This window comes from Thalia democratica, chromosome 8, assembly GCF_965202585.1.
Source record: "Thalia democratica chromosome 8, ktThaDemo2.hap1.1, whole genome shotgun sequence".
Classification (NCBI taxonomy): domain Eukaryota; kingdom Metazoa; phylum Chordata; class Thaliacea; order Salpida; family Salpidae; genus Thalia; species Thalia democratica.
Window position 1 is genome coordinate 29,532,863 of NC_139172.1, and position 16,314 is coordinate 29,549,176.

Here is a 16,314-nt window from a genome sequence, read left to right on the forward strand (position 1 = left end):
CTATTTAAAAAAATTAACATAAAATAATTTCCGATTTTCTAACCATCAGTATATTGAATTTTAAAGTTTGAAAGGCAAAGATATTTTTACACTAACTAATTGCAAGACTATAAGAAACGCGCTGAGCTATTAAAGCGTATTGATTGTAAGGAACCTGGCTTTTATTTCTAAACATTTAAGCTTTTAAAGTAGTATAAATTAACAGTTGGTACTTACAGAAGAATTCTCGTAGCGGTTTAAATCTAAAAAATAAATTAAATCTTGTAAAACTAATACTAATTGATGATTTAAAGTTGATATTAGCATACTTTAATATAGCGTCTTCTTTATTTTGAGCTAATAAGTAACTCTTTAGCGCTAAAAGTGACGATGGCATCTACACAAATAATTGCATCAATGAAACATAAACTATTTGAGTAAGTTGTTGAATGCAAAGCACGCTTTATGATGGTGACAAGTTTTTATTGTTACGTTGACTAATTTATTGTGTGAATAATTTTAAGTATTTGTGTTATGTGTATGTTTATGTATTTATTGTTATCATGATTTTAAAATTACCTCGTTTTTTGTTTGGAATATATTATCCGATAAACAAAGACAAAAAATTTCAAGTCACCACTGTATACTCACGTTATCATAAAAGAAATGAACGGTTAATTGCTAAAATACAAAGAAGCTCTAAAATAGAATTTTAAATTTGAATGAAAATTTATGTGGCAGAGCTTGTGTTAATATTTTTTATAAAAGTCTTATATATTGAAGTTGATGTCATAATACATAAAATAAATACTAAGTATTCCTATTTACACTTAATGGTTATATCAAAAGTTCGTAAAACGGGTATGTAATCTAAATAAAACCCGATTTTGTAAACTACTTCTAAGCTAAAATGTGGTATTACTTTTTAATTTAGGATATGAAAATCTTAAGTAGTAAATTTGAAGTTTTTTACAAAAATATATCACTGATATACATAATAACTTTGGTAATACAAATAAATACCAACTTTACCCTGATATTAACAAATCATAATATAATATATATTCTCTACATTCTAAAGCTTTTTAGCTACAACCGCATCACTTTTATACTTTGTACTGTAAATTAGTGTAGGAAACCATGTACACTAAGATTAAAATGTCTAAATAAAAACAAATAGATTGATACTATAAAAAACATCACATATTTTTTTTGCTTTACTTTTTTTAATTGTTTAATAAAATAAACACAAATTTTATACTATATTAAAAAAAAAACGTGTAAAAGTCAACAATTGCCTAGAAAGCTACTTCTCGTATAGAACCGTAATTATACTAAAGTACTTTAAGAAAATTTTTTAAACACTGTGAGTTCCAATTATTAATACTTTTTTAGAAACAAATTAGCTAGTTTTAAAAAAACTAGCCTATTTTAAAAGTAATTTTTATACTTTTAGTTTGAATGTAAGTAAAATTTAAATAACAACTATAGCTAAAACAGTGCAGAAAAGTAGTGTATAATAGAGCAATTACCTAAGAAATAAAATAAAACGTACAAAAATACTGTAAAAAAATTGTTATAAATACAAAAAAAAGTTCTTATTAAGATTTGTTGAATTTTAAATAAGAATAGTTTCCATTAAATGAAATACTAAATTCATCAAAAAGTTAGAAAAATTATATACTTAGATAATTAAAATATTATTAAAGTAATTTTTATACTTCAAGTTTAAAATCTATATTAAATTCTTAAGTCTACAACATTAATAACTATTTAAAGTTCGTTAGACAAACAAATAAGTTTTTAAAACTTTTTCAACAAAAACTTGTACAAATTATTTTCATACTTAAATATGTAAAGTGCAAAGTTGAATCGAAACTAAACATTTTTAAAAATTTAGATTTCGGTTATTTTGAACGAAAAATTAAAAAAGATATTTAAATAACAAAATACCAATTTTAAAACCTTGTAAACATATTACCTAAAACAATATATGTTTAAACAAAATAACCTAAAACAATTAGTTAAAACTAATCTAAAGGAAGACATAAGCAAAGTTAATTTTACCAAGTTAGTTATAAAGTAGGTTCCTTTACAAAAAAGTATAAAGTATGCTTTATTATTAAAATTTATATAATTCATAGCAAAGTTCTGGTAACTGTATTTAATAAAAATATTTCGTATACATTTATCGTGTAATTTACAAAATATACAAACAAATTTTTTGTACATTTTTTTGTGTATACCAAAATTTAAACTAACATAAATGCAGGTTTATTTAGCAACACTTCTCTAGTTTGTTTAAAAAGTTCAATTTATAATGTTATGCTGATGTTAGTCATTATATAAAGTTTTAATCTATAAAGTTAAAACATTAAAAATTGTAAGTGTTTCTTATCTAAAAATAACTGTCAGTGTTTTTTTCTATGTAAACTGTTCGTGAAAATTTTCATCCCTAAAATTTTCTTACTTGCACTAACATGCGAAACCTGAAAAATTCACATTCCATTCTAACGTCATCACATATTAAGACGAAACAGAGACAATACACTTTCTAATATGATCTTAATACATCACAAAGCCTCTTTGTCCCCAACAGGACAAGTAGGTCTCCTTCGTTTATTTTTTAATACTTAACGTCTTCTTCATTAAACTAAAACTGTATCGCTCTCATAAGCTGTTACAAAACTGTTCCCATCTTCAGCTTTTAGGAAATACTTTGGTCCGTATGGCCGAATCTGTTAGAAACAGGCTCAATAGGCAAAATATTTTTCTCGCATTTTCTGTGCAAAATGCCTATTCGTTTCCATTAACGAAGTATGTTCAATTCTAATCATCAATGATCACTTTTTAGACTTTGTTTTCAGCTTTTAGGGGGTACGTTGGGGCGGGGCCCGTTGAGGAAATACGTCATCATTTCCCCTTTCCCCTTCACCTTGACAAGACCCCTGGGTTCTAATTCGAAACCCTTGGAAGATAGAAGCTTGTACATTTCTTCCGGTACCTAAACAGAACAAAAAGATGTTATAACTAATTGCAAAACTGAAAAACTTCAGAAGTATATTATACTAGTCTTTTTTACAATTTCAAATTTACTAACTCCTTTATTTTATTAAATTATCTTAGACACAGTTGTAATGGAATATATAAATTTATTAACAGTAATGTTTAAGTAACTTATATAATATAAACCTGTATTTTATCAGCGACGCCGGTACTGTCCATTCTACTAGCAACGTTTACGGTGTTTCCCCAAATGTCGTACTGTGGTTTATCCGCCCCAATCACCCCGGTAACCACCTTTCCCATGTTTAACCCTAGATAAAAGTATTAAAATATTTTCAAAGTATAGGAAAAAAACTCTGAAGTAATTAAGTACTAAACTAAGTTAGTTAACTTGTACCAGCAAAAAATATCTATGTACTATGTATAATCACCAGGTACAATTTTATTGAAAACTGACGCGTATTTACTTATAAATAAAACCCAACAGTTATTGAAAGTGATTTAAATTAGTGTTTTGTTTAGGTCAGTGTTTTCAAAAATCGTTTTCACATTTTCCTCTTTCTAGAAATTGAAAAATAACTACATTTTTTTGCTAATAACCTAACTACTTTTAACAGCGCCCTTACAAATTTTTGTCCCCTGACAGTCAAACTAGTCACCTTTCCCATGTTTAATCCTGGTTAAAAGTATGTTAAAATAACATATTAAGAATAGAGTATAAAATACATATTTTTCAAGGAAAATACAACGACATAAAATATTTTATGCATTTTTTTAATAAATAAAACGAACCCATACTAAAAGATAAATTAATAAACGAGTGTTGATTGATGTCAATAATTTAAAAAACATCAATGTATGATAAATAAACAAAGTAGCTCTTAAAATGATATTTTTGAACGAAGAGCTATTGATATGTAAAATTTAAATAAAAGTTATTTAGAATAATTAAACAAACCAATTCTGAAAGTAAAGTTATTGAAGGACTGATGATTGATGTAGGCCAACTGATGCTGCAGTCTCATGGCAAAGTTGCTAGGCAACATATGTGGGACATCCCCTTTTGGTCGTGGGTGGAATCATTCAACCCTGACGCCGCCATGTATGTCGATCCTATTGATTTTATTTTTTCCACCTGATAGAACTCCTCTTCACTTATTATCTGTAAAAAGTCATGAAAATTATAAAAAGAAATTCTTAGAATTTTAAATTCCCTAAAGTATGACTCATATAAATTTAAACTATTTTGACTAGTAATAATTCAATTTCAAATACCAAAAATATTATTTCTAGGATCTTGTAGGTCCAATTACATTGTCGTAAAATAACTTTAAATTTAGACTGTGAAATCACAATAGATAATTCTTTTTAGAAATTATTTTTAATTCAGAACTAACATACTAATTATTTATTTAAAGTCAAACATAATTTTAATCATATTTCGTAGATTTCATAAAAGACTAGAGTACTAAATGCGTATTACTACTCTATTGTTAATAAACTATATTTACTTATAGAATAAGTTTTGAATACATGTAGTTTTTGTTTGATTATAGCAAAAAGAAATTATTAAATATAACTATTAAAACTATACAACCGAAAGGTTCCTTTGTACACCAGGTCCTTAGATCAAACAGAATAGTCTTTTTGAGAGCTTTTTTATCGTTCAATAAACAATATATATATAAATATAAGTAAGCAGATTTTTGGTAACTAGCTATTTCTTTTGTTACTTTATAACATTTTTTTGTACCTAATCAGTTTTAATAAATCAACTTTAATACTTACAGTATCAAAATCTGCGATTATCTCGTTAAGAAGTCTGAGACACTCAACACCTTCGTTGTTACTTTCCAATTCCATGTAGAAGTTTGAAAAATTAACAATTGTTGCAAACATAACTGCCACACACTCACAATTCTGACAGAATAACTCGTCTGAATTCCCTCTGTTGGTTTTTTTATGCTATACTTCGTTGTATTCTTACACTTTTGCTATACTAGTTTAGCTTTTATTTTATAAATTGTTCTTAGTTTTGTTTAAAGTTAATAGGAAAAATTTTCTGCATTTAGATTATTAGATAACAAAATCTTTGATACATTTTAGTAAATTTTTCTTCACCAACTTTTGTTTAGTTTCAATACTATCACTAGTTATCATTAAAAACTTGTCATATTTTTTTGTTAAAGTTGTCAAATTACTATGAATTTAAGTCTCCAACTAGCCTCATAACTAAACTGCTCATTAGACTAGTTAAATTTTTTTTTGTGTAAACTAAGGAATAAAAAATTCGAAAGAGCTTTTTATTGTAAAGTAAAGCTGTGTTAAAAAAAATAAAAAAATTAACTTCAATTACCATTGTTATATTATTATTCTTAACAATGTAAACTCGAAGAAGCTGATATAAAAACTGTTTTTTGAAACCATTTAGCATGTCATTTTTTAATGAAAAGTATGATTAAAACAACTTCAAACAAAAAACGATCTAACTATTTTTTAAATATCGAACAATTCATTATTTGTGCTATTTTTGTTAATCTCTACGTCAGTATATGCTTTTGTTTCAAGTTTGTTGTTAATTTGTATAATAAGGTGATATTTAAACGATATAGAATTAAAACTTTTTATTCCTTTTAGTTCAAGTGACAAGTTTCACTTATAACAACCAGGTTAGAACTTTTTTAAGCGACCAAAAACTAGTTTTAAAAGATAATAAATCGATGCTTGCTTAAATTTATTAGAAATTAATCTTTTTCTAATTAAGTTTATCGATTTACATTTTTACTAACTAAATATACTTAATCTTAAAACGTTTAATTTTGGAAAAAAAGGAAATTCAAAAAAATTCCGCTAAACTAACGGTTCTCTTTCAAGGAAGTATCTAGCCATGTCAACAGGTAATATATTATGTAAAAGTTTTTTATTATATGCTTGTTTTTTCTGTACATCTTCTCTTTCTTCTGCTGCCTAAGAAGTAAATTAACTAGCTAAAAAATATTAAGTTTTATAGTTTTACCATATGATAAGCTTCATAGCAAACTATCTTTTCTAAAGCTATTTTTCTGAAATTGTTGATTAACGTTGTTGTTATTTATCAGCATTTTTTTTAATCAAAAACACAGTAATAGTAACTTAATAAACAATAAAAAAAAAGGTTTTTAAAGAATGTAAACAATCAAACAAACTTGTTTATTCCACAAGTAGTCAATTTTAGCAGTTTGTTCAACCTGCCTACCTTGAACATAAATAGCAGCAATAAATAAAAACAAAACAATTGGAGTCATCAAAATAAGTGATCCCACCTGTTTTGTCTCATCATACCTGTTGAAATATCACAAAATATGCTTATTTGAAAAAAATGAAGGTTTATGCCTCTTGATAACTGCACATAAAATCCAAAGATATATAACATGATTTAAACAAAAGTTTGAAGACGACTTTTAGTGTTTTTTCAACTTTTTATTTGTTAAGTAATTAATTTTATATCAAATATATTAAACAAAAGAATTTTTTGTCATAAAAAGAAAAACGCTATCCTTAATTATAAAACTATAAATATAGGTTTTTATGTCAGTTATTTTTTAATACTAATATAAAACTATTTTATAACAGCAAAGTTTCATTGATTAAAATAAAATAACAAACAAACATGAAAGTGGCCATGTTGAGATCGTGGGCGTTTTGAAATAGAGACGGGTTTACCATTATGACGTAACAAGAGTAGATGATAAGTTAGGAGAGGAGAAATACGAGTTTTCCATGGCAACAAGTGTTTGATGACGTCAGATGGATGCAAGACAGGAATGACAAGATCAAACAATAGGTAAAGTACTGGAAAATTAACATTAAAAATGTCTTTAAACATTTAAAAGTTTAAAAATAATTAGTTTGCAACAGTTTAAAATGTACTAACTAACATTATTAAACGTGTATAAGTTGTTTGATGTTGAAAAAACTTGAATACTCAAATTATTTAAAAAAAATCATTATTTCAAAATAAAAGTATATTATTTACCTGTGGAAAATCGCAAATAATTTCAGTTTTGCATTCAGGTCTTCCTCCAACTGGGTTCACCTGCAACTTGAACTTTGCCCTCAACAAATCCAAGTATGACGTCATGTTTGTGTCGTCATAAGGTGACGTCACCGCGGTGGGTCTGGTGAACTGGGCCCTCCCCGGTCCCGCGGTTGCCATGAAAACTTGCCTGATGGCTTCAGATTGGATATTGGTTGTCAAGTTGGCAACGCAGTCGACCAATAAAACGCCCGCATTCAGTTTGAACTGAGTTATGTATTATTTATCAAAATTTGCTGTAAAATGTTAAAATTTAATGGAAGTACATGTTTTTTTAAAGAAAGAAAAGTACAATTTCAACAACGATGCAATACATTAAAGCTAGTTATAAAAAAAATCATAATAAAAAGAATTTAAAGTGTAGATTTTTATCAAAAACTTTTTTTTATTTAGTCAAAGTTGATATATCTTAATGAGATTGAAATCAAACAAAAGAATATATAAAAATACTTAAACTAACGAGATTTGCGACGGATAATGCGGACAAGAAAAGGGAAATCACCAAACAAATAACTAGATAAATTCTTTTTCTATTCAAGGTCGATGAATGTTTTATATTTTTTATCTTGACTGCTACTGAGGAGCTTTTCTTGCTCGTCTGTTTGAAATATTAAATAATTTTATTAAAGTCTGTTAACACTTAATTTATTCTTAAAACATAATTTTTTGATAGTTTAGTTATTTACTTGTGTTAAAACTATTCATTAAAAACTATACAGACTAAATGGTTTAACATTGCTCTCTTATGTTTAATAAGTTATTTAATTTTTAGCTTCAGTTATGTTGTTGTTGTGATTAACTTTGTATTCGGTTTATGCATGCACGTTGATAAAAAACAACTACCCAAAAATTCTACGAAAAAACTTACAACATATCTGAATGTAAAAGAAGTTATTATCAGCAGAAGGGTTGCTCCACATAAGCTCAATGTTATTACCTTGTCTCTGCAAGTAAATATTAATAATGATTTATAAGCAGTAGTTAGGGCATTACACAATAGTTTAAGTCTTTTCAATCATGCATAGCTGTATCAGGTACGTAAATTTTCTATTATAATTTATTTTTCTTACCTTAAACTAAATAAAACTATGAGATAAATAAAATGATAGTTTATTATTAAGTCTTAATCTAATACGAGAAAAGAGCAAAAAAATTAACCTCGAAGTAATAAGAAATAATGTTATGTTAAAACTAACATGGGAATAATAATAAATTGTATTCCAACAATGCAAGTGCAAATAAAAGCAGCAAATATTGAGAATCTTGTGAAACTCAATTTTTGTTGGTTAGAATATTCCTGTTAAACAAATTTGTTAGAATAACTTATTTCCATTTACAAATTTTTAATGGTTTTTAGACAACTATGAATTTATTCGATACACTTTTTTAGTTTTTAAACTGCTTATATTAGTTTAAAAAAAACACATTAAACATAGAAATAATGCTTTTTAATTTTTTTCAATTAAATAAATTTAAAATATTAGTCATAGCTATAGTATATTAACTTACTTTTATAGACCTGTTGTACATAATGATAACATTAAGTTTGACGATTTTTTGTAAATTGAATACATTTATAGTTTAAGAAAAAAAAATTGATTTTTTGATAAAAAAGCTACTAAAATAAAAAGAAATATTTTTAAGAAAAATATTGATTGATATTTGCAAACAAACACCCCTTGCAATGCAGACAGCTTATTGTTTAATTAAACTTATCGGCTTTGAGTTTAATTAAATAAAAAAGTCTTTTTTTAAACTCATAATATGATAGTTTAAAAATATTTTTTAGTCTGAGTGGGTTTTATTACAAACATTGAAATTTAATTAATTCGATATGTCTGTAAGAAAAATACAAGGTCTATCTTTTTTTTTTAGTTGTATTGTTTATATAACTTATTTTTTCGGTTAGAGCCAATATACTTCACATTTTTGCTGCTCTATACAAAAAATAATAGTTAAAAAAAATAATTTAAAATTTCTCCAAAACAGTTCTTCTTTCCGTCTCCTATTATTGAATCAATTAATGATAAAAAAAAAACTATAGATTTTTAAAAAAGTCTTTGCAAAAAAAGTACCGTTTAACTTTATATCATAGATTTTACAACCTTTATGAAAAATTTTACATCATTATAAAATGAACTATAATCTAACCAAAATAGAATAATTCTAAATATTCATTGAAATTTTAAACAGTAATTTATATTGTTTTTAAAAACACAGTCATCTTAAAAGTAAAAAAGTTAAAATTTAGCACCACTTTTTACTCATCGATTGTAACACTTTATCGATAAATTTAATTTGTAAACAAAAATTTTGTTTGAGTTCGAGCTGTTTTGTGCTCGTATTATGATTATTTTTTCCCATATAAATATAACTATGAATACAATTCTGTTCACAACATGATTCTGAAATCTGAATAGTTAACAGCAAAAACTCAGCTTAAAGTTTAAAAATAAACAGCATACATAATATTATAACGTAACCTGACTTAACAGAGGTATAAAAAATATATTTGTTCAAGTAAAAGTTTTGAATGCTTAGATTTTTAAATAATTGTATTAATCTATGTCAACATAGCAAGATAAAACTATATTGCACAAAACTAAGTAAAAGCACACACTTACTTATAAAGAGTAGTGAAAACTACTATAAATAAAATGTATACTTACTTTAAACACTTCATCTTCTGAACAGCAGTTGAATTGGCTTCCCCTGTCGACGTCCTGGAAACCGTTTGAACCAATTGCCTGGTTGAGAAATTCCAGAACTTCTCCGTCAACTAAAACCTGTTTGTTTGATTGACCCAACACGTCGTCTGCGCCTACACTGGATTGGTTGTAATTGTTAATAATTATTATTATACAATTTGTTATAACTTACAATAAACCTTTGATTCACCTAACACCGAGTTTATTTCTATACTAAAAAACAATAAAATTATCACGAATCTGTAAAACTAAGAGAAAATCGTAAAGAAAAATTAAGAAGCAAACTCTGCATAAAAAAAATAAATAAAAATAAAAATTGAAAATGAGTTAAAAAAAAAGCAAAACTTCTATGAGTTTCATTTTAAATACAATTTTGAATCAAAAGTTACTTTAATTTGTTAAACTTCAGCTATCTGTTTTATAAGTTTAAAAAAAAAAACTTGAGATCCCTGCTTCTAATTAATATTGTAAGTTGTTGTTATTGGGGTTAATATTTTACGTGATAGACTTATTATTTTAACTTGAAAAAACTAATAAAATTTCAGAAAAAGAACTTTTAAGTAGTTAAAGTATCGTAAGATCAAAAATGTTTACAAGTGCTCTAAACTAGGTTGATAACCCCTGGAATACTGTTAGTTTTAACTTGTTATGTTTATAATGAATTGAAACTTGATTATGCTTTGAAACGTCAATAAAATTTGAAAGTAAAAACAAGTTAAGATTTTTAAGATAACTTGTGCAAATATCTTGAACTGTTTTCTACTTTTAAGATACATCAATCTATATGTTTATACTTTGTGAAAGGAAAGTTTTATCTTTATAAATTTTTATTTTCATTTTGAAATACCATGCGACAATCTAGTGTACATCGAGAACTAGAACAAAGTTTTATTATGACTCAATCTTTTATATTTGATTTTAGTATTATAAAAGTGTCAATCTATGATAAACTTTTGTTTTTGCGTAACATATGTGTTATCGAAAATTTCATATTTTATTTTTGTGTTTGTAAACAGCGTTGAACAACTGTTTAAATAAGAGTTTGCTTAAGTTTCAAAGTTTATTAAAAATGAAAACTAACTTCTTAAATTGTTTATTCGATACCTTCTGTTTTTTTGCTAATAAAAATCACAGTATGTGGAACATTGTAACCTTAATTTTGTTTAAATATTGCTACTCAGTGAATTGGTAACAAATTGACGGATTTTGTACAAAAACTTATAAGCTTTAATAGAGTTGCCAACAAAAATGTTTTCGGAGCACGATTGTGATAAGCTTCAAACTTAAATCAAGTTTGATATTAAAAGTACATAGTCTTAGCTAACTTGCAAATGGGGTTTCATTTGAAAGTTATACGTTTAGTTTTATTATAACGTCACAATTACCCGATGATTTCTAGTTCCTTGTTTCCCCTTTTGCCCCTCTTGTCTCTCCGGCCAGAAAATTTTCTGTCCATTTTCGAGCTTCCAATATGAGAAGAGGATGTTGGTCTCGAAACCGTCTGTATAATTTAAAATAATTTCATTTTTTCAGTAAGTATACCTTAAAATGTTTGTTGTTTTACATACGTCTTGTACGTAAAATAAACAAAAAAATTAAAAACATATTTATCAATTAAGATGATGTACAATATTATTTAGTTTTCTGAAACGTCGTAAAGGGTTGACATAAGTCTACTATAGTTATGTAATTTAATGCTTGTTTACTATTTAAGTTTTTTTTCAGAAAAATAATACGTCAATGAAAAAATGTAATTCATAAAAAGAAAGTTTTTTAACAAATATCCCGTTAGCCAACGTTATAAAAAAGCGTTCTAGTTCATAAATATTGCAAGACTTTGAATAATACTCCTAAAAATATTTATCTTATGATTATTAGATAAGATCTTTGTTTATAAACAAACAAAGAAATTCATAAATATTTAAAATAGCGTTTATACTAGTTGACCTAAAAAAGTATTTTTTAGCAATTTTTCAGATTTTAATATAAACATTTCGAACTCTTATTTTGTTATAAAGTTTTTGAAAAGATATTATTTGAAAAATAGTCTGATAGTTTAAAAACTTTACGTATGAGTTTAAAATCATGTTAGTTTGAAAAAAATAATGAAAAACATGCTTTGTATTAATTTTTATAAATGCAATTTACCAGTGTATAAATTCTTTTGTTCCTAAAACTTTGTGACTTTTACATCAAAAACAACTTGATAACGTTTGAATTGTCATTAAAATATTTAAAACCTAAGAGAAGTTCTTACTTGTAAACCAATTATTTTTCTAACAGTTAATGTGTGTCTGTTTTTTTCTTAAGTCGCAAATACTTATATTTCATATATATATATAAATATAATATAATTTATTGAAATGGCGATTTTAAAAATTCTGGAACATATGTTTCACAAAGCTTTAATTTTTCATAAAGCTTTGATCATCAGCCAGTTAAATTCAAAATAAAAAGCACTGTACTAAACAAAGATACAAAAGTTATGCAAAAAAACCGGTAGGACTTTTTATGTGTACTATTTTATGGGCACTATTTTATGTGTAGAATTGCTGCAATCAATTCTGCCTTTAGTTTGATGTGATGTCATTAACATTATGTGTAGTATTTACATGTTGCTGCAATTAAGTTGATGCAATTAAATGAAAAATAAAATACTGTCCAGGCCTTATATAAATATTATGGATAGTATTTGAGTTTTAAATTTATAAACAAACAAATAAAAAAACTTGAATAAACATAAACCAATAGTTTGATTTATTTGTACATTTATTTAAATTATATTTTGTAAACTAAAAAAAGTAGTCGCTAGTCTTATTAAAAGATTATGGATAAATTTTTTTTTATGATTCGATAAAGATTAAAAACTTGAATACACTTAAACCAATTGTTTGATATAAAATTATATTTATGTAATTTATATTTTTTATATTAACAGAAGCAATGGCTTGGCATATTATGAATATTTTGAAATTTTTATTTATTTAAGATTTTATAAACAAAATAAAAAAATCAAAATTGAACTCACATAAACCAATTGTTTGATTTATAGTTGTATATATGTTATTATATTTAATAAATTTATAAAAGTAGTGGTTTGCTCTTATGTGTACTATTTTATGGGCACTATTTTATAAGTAGAAATGCTTCAATCAATTATATTCAATGGGTAGTATTTAGATGTTGCTGCAACTAAATGAAAAATAAAATACTTTCTAAGTCTTATATAAATATCATGGACAGTTTTGTTAGTTTTAAATTTATAAAAAAACAAATAAAATATAATTTGAACACACATAAACCAATAGTTTGATTTATTTGTACATTTATTTAAGTTGTATTTTGTAAACTAACAGAAGTAGTGGATAGACTTATTAAAATATTATGGATAGTTTTTTTTATGTAATATTTAATAAAACAAAAGCTTGAATACACTTAAACCAATTGTTTGATTTAAAAGTAGACAGTATCTTATTTTTACTTAATTGCAGCAACATCTAAATACTATCCATAATTTAAATGAAATCACATAAGTTAATTGAAGCAATTCTACACATAAAAGAGTGCCCATAAAATAGTACACATAAGGCCAAATCACTACTTCTATAAGTTTATAAATGTAAATTACATATATACAACTATATTTATATCAAACAATTTATGTGTGTTATATTTTAATTTTGTTTGTAAAATCTTAAATAAAGAGGTATCCAAAATATTTATAATATGCCAAGCCATTACTTCTAGTAGTAAAAAAACATAAATTACATAAATATACTTTTAAATAAAACAATTGGTTTAGGTGTAATCAAGCTTTTTTTTTTCTTTATTAAATCTTAAATGAAAAATTATCCATAATTTTTTAATAAGTGTAGCCACTACTTCTGTTAGTTTACAAAATACAATTTAAATAAATGTAGAAATAAATCAAACTATTGGTTTATGTGTATTCAAGTTTTTTTTTTTTTGTTTGTTTATAAATTTAAAACTACAAAAACTATCCATATTATTTTTAAGGCCTGGACTGTATTTATTTTTATTTAATTACAGCAACATCTAAATACTACCCATAATTTAAATGAAGTCATATAAAACTATGGGCATAATTGATTGAAGCAATTGTACACATCAAAAAATGCCCATAAAATAGTACACATAAGAGCAAACCACTACTTTTATAAGTTTACTAAATATAAATTACATATATACAACTACAAATCAAACAATTGGTTTATGTGTGTTCAATTTTTTTTGTTTATAAAATCTTTAAAGAAAAATTTCAAAATATTTACAATATGCCAAGCCATTAATTCTGTTAATATAAAAAATATAAATTACATAAATATAATTTTATATCAAACAATTGGTTTAAGTGTATTCAAGTTTTTAATCTTTATTAAATCATAAATGAAAAAATATCCATAATCTTTTAGTAAGTCTAGCCTATACTTCTGTTAGTATACAAAATATAATTTATTTAAATGTACAAATAAATGAAACTATTGGTTTATGTGTATTTAAGCTTTTTTTATTTGTTTGTTTATAAATTTAAAACTACAAAAACTATCCATAATATTTATATAAGGCCTGGACAGTATTTTATTTTTCATTTAATTGCATCAACTTAATTGCAGCAACATGTTAATACTACACATAATGTTACTGACATCACATCAAACTAAAGGCAGAATTGATTGCAGCAATTCTACACATAAAACAGTGCCCATAAAATACTACCCATAAAAAGACCTACCCCAAAAAAACAAAAAACAGTATGACGTAATATTGTACATTACAAATATTCAGTACAAAAATCGATCTACCTTCTAACTAATCAAACAACTAAAATTAACGAAAACAACAGTTAATTGACTATAAAATGCTTCAAAATTTGTTGTGTTTTAAGAGAAGCTTTTTTATATGTCGACAAGACGATATAAATTCGCTCCTCTTATTTAAACAACCTTCCTTTTTTAACGCATACATAACGGCTGTTGATTCTTTTAAGCACAGCCTACAAACAGGGTTGTTACCATCTGCTATTGGCTGTGCTCTTTTTATCACCTCCCAAGTTAATTTAAAATCAATGTTTTTGCGCTTAAGGCCGCAAACATACTTCGAAAGCTCAGTTTCATTTTTGTATACACCACCTTTAAAGGGTTTTTTATGGTTGGCATAACGAAATCTGAATTGAGTGGAGCATAAGCCGATGTAGAACTTCTTCTCAAGGTCAGAGTTAACTGTTGCCTCGTAAATAATGTTCTCTGACCGGCAATTGCCCCCCTTTGGAGAGATTAATCAAGTCACATAATCAAAGGATTTTAAACAAAATAATTTAATTAAAAATCAGTGTAATTGCGCCGGTGGCTGTAAATACAATTTGAAGGGGGGCAATTGCCGGTCAGAGAACATTATTTACAAGGCAACAGTTAACTCTGACCTTGAGAAGAAGTTCTACATCGGCTTATGCTCCACTCAATTCAGATTTCGGTATGCCAACCATAAAAAAGCCTTTAAAGGTGGTGTATACGAAAATGAAACTGAGCTTTCGAAGTATGTTTGCGGCCTTAAGCGCAAAAACATTGATTTTAAATTAACTTGGGAGGTGATAAAAAGAGCACAGCCAATAGCAGATAGTAACAACCCTGTTTGTAGGCTGTGCTTGAAAGAATCAACAGCCGTTATGTATGCGTTAAAAAAGGAAGGTTGTTTAAATAAGAGGAGCGAATTTATATCGTCTTGTCGACATATAAAAAAGCTTCTCTTAAAACACAACAAATTTTGAAGCATTTTATAGTCAATTAACTGTTGTTTTCGTTAATTTTAGTTGTTTGATTAGTTAGAAGGTAGATCGATTTTTGTACTGAATATTTGTAATGTACAATATTACGTCATACTGTTTTTTGTTTTTTTGCATAACTTTTGTATCTTTGTTTAGTACAGTGCTTTTTATTTTGAATTTAACTGGCTGATGATCAAAGCTTTATGAAAAATTAAAGCTTTGTGAAACATATGTTCCAGAATTTTTAAAATCGCCATTTCAATAAATTATTTAAAAGCCCTTCAAGTGGGCTTAGTTGAAAGTGTTTAAGTTGAAACATTAACCTTATTTTAAATATAATATATATATATATATATATATGTATATTGCAACTGTCTTTACAAACTTTTTCTTTTTTCTTCTGTCCTACAATCAGAAATGTTTCGATATTTCTTTCCTTCAGATAAGAGTCTCTTTCATGTCCGAAACCCGGTTTCACGTCATAATCGTCGTTTAAATAACCCAACGTCTCCTCCGTTATATGAATTCGACTGTTATAATATCAATGTTAATATTACGTCACAAAAAATTATAATAGTTTTTTTATTGTTTTTTCTACAGCTTATGCACCATAATGAATACAGTGCCTTATTTACTAAATAGATTTTACTATTAATAACTTTATTCTAGAAACCTACAGATAATCGAAAAAAATCGTTTGCTAAATGCATCTTAAACTAATAAGTTGATAAACTGTCGTTTGAATAGTGACTCAATTGTTAATT

At 25.8% G+C, this 16,314-nt stretch overlaps 1 pseudogene; it reads right to left on the bottom strand.

Annotated features, from left to right (window-relative positions):
• Positions 1-2,842: 2,842 nt before the first annotated feature.
• Positions 2,843-16,314, bottom strand: part of LOC145843123 (adenylate cyclase type 5-like) — a 29,179-nt pseudogene continuing 15,707 nt past the window's right edge.